Below are 7224 nucleotides of genomic sequence, written 5' to 3'. Positions count from 1 at the left end.
TTTTTTTTTTCAGATATGTATGTAAATAACTACGCATGCATGCATGTATATCAGTGGTGCACAGCGTTGGCAGAGCTACCAACACAAGCGCAATTTTTTTGTATCTGTATGTGTGTACCCAGCAAAACAGCTCGCACATGTCATGCTTACAGCATAAAGTACAAACGCAAACTGACCGGCTGCTAGCCACGATTGAGAGAATACAAAGGTTGCGCCGATCTCGGACCGCTATTCCTCTCTTAACGAATTTGACAGAATCGTTGTTTGCATGACGTCACACTTGTGCAACTTGTTTACGTTTTCCTTGCAACATTTTTTCTTCTTCCATTCTTGCTCACGTTTTGGAATTTCTCTCTCGCAATTGCACCAGTGTGACGTCACACAAATGTTATTCTCAAAAATCCTCTCTGATCGGCGCAATCTTGTATTCTATCACGATTGAGAGAATACAAAGGTTGCGCCGATCTCGGACCGCTATTCCTCTCTTAACGAATTTGACAGAATCGTTGTTTGCATGACGTCACACTGGTGCAACTTGTTTACATTTTCCTTGCAACATTTTTTCATCTTCTTCCATTCTTGCTCACGTTTTGGCATTTCTCTCTCGCAATTGCACCAGTGTGACGTCACACAAAAGTTATTCTCAAAAATCCTCTCTGATCGGCGCAATCTTGTATTCTATCATTCTTGGTATTCTATCATTCTTGGCTGCTAGCGGGGGAATAGGTTCGGTAGCTGCGGACACACGACTTGTATGTGAAAGCCGAGTAGCTCCCGGAGAGTCCCGTGTGCATCACTGATGTATATGCATAGGTACCCGTATATGTTACACATATATAATCGCCTACATTGCTATGTATGTGTGTATAAATTTACTTAAGGCAATGCATATACATACATACAATGCGAACAGCCCTTTTTTTATTAGTTAGATTTTGTTTCTTTACCTAATTCCCTGATTTAGGATAATTCATGTCTACGTCCTATTTCAAACTCAATTCCGTTCCTTCATATATCTTTAATAATTTTTTTAGGTTACTTCAATTTCTCAGTTTTTTTCCAAAAGTTCAAATTTTTTAAAATTTTTGTTTCTTCCTTTTTTTACAATTTCTTTGCTTAATTAAATTTCTTAAAAATTTCTTTAGGCGCGAAGCACTCACCCACCGTTGCAACAGGCCTTGGTAGGGGCACTGCTGTGGTTGTTGTTGCTGTTGATGCGCGTTGCTGTTGTTGGTGTTGCGCGCTTTTGTTGTTGGCGTTGCGCGCTGCTGTTATTGGTGCCGCTCCTTCCGCGGTCGCTTGCGCCTTGACGCGCTTGGTTGCCGCTCTTTGGGCGGTTGCTAGTTGCCGCTCCGAGTGCTTACCCCGGTTGTTGGTTACCCGGGTGCTCACCCCGGTTGCTGTTGTTGTTTTCGCCGCTCCTTCCGCGGTCGCTGGCGCCTTGGCAAGCTCGGTTGCCGCTCTTTGGGCGGTTTCTAGGAACCCGGGTGCTTACCCCGGTTGTTGGTAACCCGGGTGCTTACCCCGCTTGCTTTTGTTGTTGCCGCTCCTTCCGCGGTCGCTGGCGCCTTGGTGCGCTCGGTTGCCGCTTTTTGGGAGGCTGCTAGTAATCCGGGTGCTTACCCCGGTTGCTGTTGTTGTTTCCGCTCCTTCCGCGGTCGCTGGCGCCTTGGCGCGCTCGGTTGCCGCTCTTTGGGCTTGGGTTGATAGCAACCCGGGTGCTTACCCCGGTTGTTGGTTACCCGAGTGATTACCCCGGTTGCTGTTGTTGTTGTTTCCGCTCCTTCCGAGGTCGCTGGCGCCTTGACATGCTCGGTTGCCGCTCTTTGGGCGGTTGCTCCTAGAGGGGTTGAAGGCCACCTACAAGTAAAGTCAAGAGCTATAATGAATATGTACATTATAATCTTCCCTAGTTCGCTAGTCAGCTGAACCCAATCGTTAGCGTACCCCAATGTTGTTAAATTCGCTAAAGTTGCTAAGTAACAACCTTAAATTTAGGTTCAACTGCAGCTTCACTAGGCCATAACTCCCCAAGGCGAAATACACGACCCCAGCTTGCTGGCACCATCAAGTGATTGTACCATCAAGCTCGAAGCATACAACACACCAGCATGCTGGCACGCTATTTATTTCTTTGCAAATGAGGTCCGGAAAATATCGAAATGAAATTTCATAATTTTTCTATAACTTTGTTTAACATTAGGTAAAAACCTAATATTAATTAAAAAATTCACAACTGCAATAATGGGAACTTTAATCTTCCACAACCACGGCTTGGTCTCTCATAGTGCAAGAAATTTCCGCCAAAATACATTTTACTTAAAAAAAAATTAGCTAATTTCGCCATTCACGACACCAGCATGCTGGTACAATCGCACCACAAGAGCATACACGCTGGTATCATGCACGGGCCCTTTTAAGAAGCCAATTTAGACCTACACACATGTATGTTTGTATGTGCGTATGTCACTTGCATACCGCATAGGGTAGAAAAAACTATGTTATTAAGTTAATTACACTTCATAAGCCATCACATACAAATGGCTTGTAAATGCTTAGTTGAATTGCTCCTAAGGCTTCATTTAAGAGCTGCACGGAAGCGCTTCTCTCCAACGACACACAATGTTACGATGCTATAATGTGTGGACTAAGAAGGCTTACTGTTAAATATGAAGAACTGCAATAGCACTCTGGGGCGCATTTGTACACCGGAATTTTCACACATTAAACTCACCTGACTGAGCACGATCTCGCTGGGTGGTATGCCTTCAAAGCTGGTGGCTCGCTGCTGCGGTCGTGAAGATTTGCTTCGTAGTGCTCGCTAAGGTATACTCGGCGTAGCCTCTAGCTTTCCCGATATCCTTTTTTAAATTTTATTTTTATTTTGTTTTGTTGATGCCGTTTTCCACAATTCCCGCATTTGACACTACTTACACCACCGTTTTGCTGAGAAATCTTTAAAATAATTTATCACTTTCACAATTAGGTACGACCGAGTATTGCCCGCTGTTAATTTCAGAATGTCAAATGGTTGACTGCGGAGTTGCCAACGGGTTTTTATACCCTTGCGTTGCGGGAATATTCCATTTGGAAGAATAACGGGCACTGCGTCATTTGGACTAGTTCCGTTACTCTTCCAAATGGAATTTGCCGCAGTGCAAGGAGGAATACCAAAAAAAAATTCGGGGTTGCCGTGACTCCTTTGCAAATATTTTTGCCGAACTTCACCGCAAAATAAATGCTTTAAAATTGCTAGTTTACAAATTTGACAGTTTCGTGGTGAATACGAACGTCAGAATTTTATCTAGCTCATGTGCTAAGTAAATTTTGACAGCTTCTAAGTGTTATCAGCCTAATCATGAGATTCATTTTTTTCCGAACCGGTTCACTTTTCATTACAATTTTCGGGCGAAACTCAGGATAAGGCAGAATATTGTGGGCGGTAATAAAGAATGAAAATCAAAATGGAATCTGATAAAACAAAAGAACGTACGTTACTTGTAAGTTATAAAATAGATGTAAATTTAACAATTTCAGCAACACACGAAATGGAGCTTCTGCACGAGCGTTTGTGTGTTTTTTTACCCCCAACTGTCAAAATTTTACTTTGCGTTTTGCACAGCAAAACTCAATTTATTCGCACACCATGCCGAAAAAGTTACCGATTGCCACTGGCTCTATATCAGAATATTGATAATGTAGCCGCCAGAATGTTTTAGTACAAAGGAAAACGTGGCTGTCAAGAATACAAGCCCTGATATATATTGCTCTCTATATTCTAACATATGTGTCAAGATATATACTCCATCCTGACGGCAGTTACAGACTGCTGTCACAACTATCACTAGCCTCCGGTGGAAAGAGTTTATTAACCGAAAAAAAGTAGGCGAACAGACCTGCAGGAACTAGTGACAATCAGTGACACTGTCCGTAAGGAACACAGCGATCGTTTTGATGTTGCCGTACGCTCTAGAAAAATTATTAGCTGGTGAAATTTATGGCACGCTACCGGGTGCGCTATACGCCGAAGTACAAAGTATTTATATTTTGTGCGGCGAACAGTAACCCATAACAAACCTGCTTCACTTCACGGCTCGCCACAGAAGCGAACAGGAAAGAGGGTTAACTGTCTTCGCAAGGCGTCCGCAAGAGAGTTAGGTGGTAAAATCACCAGAACGTGGGGTACGACTTACCCCTGAGATATAGAGTCTCAAAAAAAAAGAAGTATTTAGCCGGGCAAGGTAGTTACGTCTGTTAGTTGTTCGAATTCGCCAGACTCAGTATTGGGAGACTAGTAAGTTTAGTTTCTTGATAATGTACCACTGAAGTTAACGCCTGTACTACTTTCCGCGTCAGTATTCGCCTGTAATGCTGGGTGGATCAGATCTGTATAGTCGGCCTCCGCAACAATAAGTCTACTGATTTAGTTAATACTGAGTCGCGCTCCTGTAATTCTTGTGTTCATAAAACAATGAGTTTAATGTTTTAAAAGGTTCAATCTGGGGTTTCAGTAAGTCAGGGTGGTTTTTGTAATTCTGGTAGTGAAGAAAAAATAAAAGTTATACCAGAGTTTGCCTTTCGTATTCGACTCGGAAACTCAATCCCGGCTGCGTAACTAAGTGTGGGTTGAATTAGCGTTCTTTTCGAAATGCTTGAGTCAGAATTATACCGAGTAAAATCTGGGAAAAAATTCAAGTCCGGTGTTGCGGTGGTTCTCTGTTGTTTTAGGCCAGAGAAGCCTACCCCCCAAAGTGCCGAATTTAGTCGGTCTTAGCACCCTGCCCCCCAATAGTTCAACACCGCTAAGAAGAACACAGGGCAGGCTGTCCTGAAAAGGACACTTGGCCGCGAGTTTATAGCCGTCCGGCGGCTGGGAAAACGTGTATATATTTATTTTGTTTCCTATTCATTATGGCTTTGCGGCCCAAGAGACATTTTCTTAAAGGAGAACTCGTCAAAACTCCGAAAGGCATTAGACATTTTGATGAGGAGAACTCGCTAAAACTCCGAAAGGCATTAGACATTTTGATAAGGAGAACTCGTCAAAACTCCTAAAAGACGATCCTAATGGGAGTGCGGATTATCGGGCAGTTCACGACTCCCGGTGGGAGCGCGCGTGAACGTCCTATAAAAATAGATGCTCGGGGAGGATACTGGGCGTTTTGTCCCCGACCGCCAAAGCGCCTAGTGCAAATGACAGTAAGAGGGAAAAAAGATACTCTATTCACATTCGTTGGCTAGAGTTAGCCACCCCCCAATTGCCGAACTTAGTCGGTCTTCACAGTACGGCCCCTCCGCTAGTCCAGTAGCTCGGCTCTGCCCGGCGAATTCGCTACCTGGGCGAATTCATATAAGACGCCTTGTTCTCTGTCTAATGAGTAGTACCCGCAGTAGTACCCGCAGAGAAATGATCGGCAGGGAAGAGTTACAGAAGCGAGTTACAGCCCTACATGACTTAGCTTCGAGGAAAAGCCATGCAGAGTTGGACCCCGGGCAGTCTGCGGGCGGTCAAGGTTTTACCTTATCGCTAAGTTTAATATTTGAAAAAACGTGTATATATGTAAATTTTAGAAAAACGTGATTATTAAATTTTGGAAAAAAAATGCTTTACTTCGGATCGCTTTCGTGACAGATGACAGTGTCACGGCCCGATGCCAGATGCATGGAACCTCCCGATCGGTTTGCCATTAAAGTCCTCTTAATCGTACAAAGCATTGCCTAGCTTTCTCAGAACACGACACTTGATATATTTAGGCAAGAGTTTAGCATTTATGCCTTGCTTAAAATTGCTAAGAGCGAAGTTTTCCGGAATACTTCTTGTCCTTCTCGGTAATTCACAACCCGCGTGCGTTTGTTGTACGTGTTCGCTGCTCTGTCTTGCGCTAGCTCAAGGTTCTTTCGTATGTGTTCGCGAATGTTTGCTAATTTGTCAGCTCTGCTTGTAATCGGGACTTCATCTTGCCTTAGGCTACCCAGTTTCTCCAGTATGCTCTAGGCTGACGCATGTTGTATCATATTTTGTCCAAATAACGCGAAGTATGGCGAACTCTGAATTGACGTATGGTAATCGCTTCTTAAAACTATAACAGAATTTGGGGTATATGCTTGTCCCAGTCCATGTGATCTTGTTTGTCCTTCAGGAATGTCTAGCGAAACGTTGGTGTCCTTGTCGCGGGGCTAGACCTTAAGTGGTGACATGGGGGCCCTTAGGGGTTTCCATGTCGGCATGAACTAACAGGGATGCTTCGCATGGGAACCTGTGAGGGACATGTGCCTACGCAGTTTCCGATGTGGAGATTACCGTACCAACGAACCCAGGGGGGTTTCGCGTTTGCGAGGCTACGGGTGTCACAATCCCGGGTACCCCAGTCAAAGGCTACCAGTCCTGAGTCGGTGGAGGCTCAACTGGAAGAAGTCTGCGGCTTTCGAGAGTCATACCAAAGACTTTAAAAATGGTGCCACGGGGAACAGATGCCCCCGGAGTGTGTTCGTCGGCGAGACGAGCAAAACTGGTGATACAAGCAAGGCTTGCAAGGCAGGCAAGGCAAACACTGGCATGGCTTACACGACTAGAAAATGGAGAAAATGGTGAAAATGGAGATAATGGAGATAATGGTGAAAATAGTTGTAATTGGAGGAAAAGTGTGGTGGAAACCGCTGGAAATGGTGAAAAAGTTGTGCGCAAGTTGAACAATTCGATTCGTTGCGAAAGCTAAGCCGTGTCACCGCTCCTGGATGTGGAGGGTGCCCACGAGCGAGGCGAGTAGGACGTGTGAGATGAGCAAGACGGAGCAAGATGGTGAATGTGTGTCGAGCAACTCGATCGGTCGAAAGTTGAGCAAGTGGTGTCACCGCTCCTGGATGTGGAGGGTGCCCACGAGCGAGGCGATTAGCCTTGTGAGACGAGCAAGACGGAGTATGAATGTGGAGTGAAGTAGTCGTGTAAGTCGTTCTAGTGTGAGCTGAGTCAGTTAAGTGGGTCACGGTGAGTTGAGCCAGTCCAGCAAATCTCGCCGGCGAGCATTACTCCGGTCTGTTCATGGGTACGGCCCCTTTGGGGAGTATCGTGGTGGCTGTGGTTTAATACCTAAATGCGGATAGAACCAGCAATGGTTCAATGTGGAGTTGCATTGCAACCGGATGTCGAGATCCAGAGAACGTGAGAGGTTTAGGTAGGCCTCGGCCCTACCAAGGTGGTAAGTGTGTCCACTACATACTGCCAAT

This window comes from Rhagoletis pomonella, unplaced genomic scaffold (assembly GCF_013731165.1).
Source record: "Rhagoletis pomonella isolate Grant_MI unplaced genomic scaffold, Rhpom_1.0 Rhpom_scaffold_00003, whole genome shotgun sequence".
In the NCBI taxonomy this organism is placed as follows: domain Eukaryota; kingdom Metazoa; phylum Arthropoda; class Insecta; order Diptera; family Tephritidae; genus Rhagoletis; species Rhagoletis pomonella.
This window is presented reverse-complemented; position numbering follows the sequence as displayed.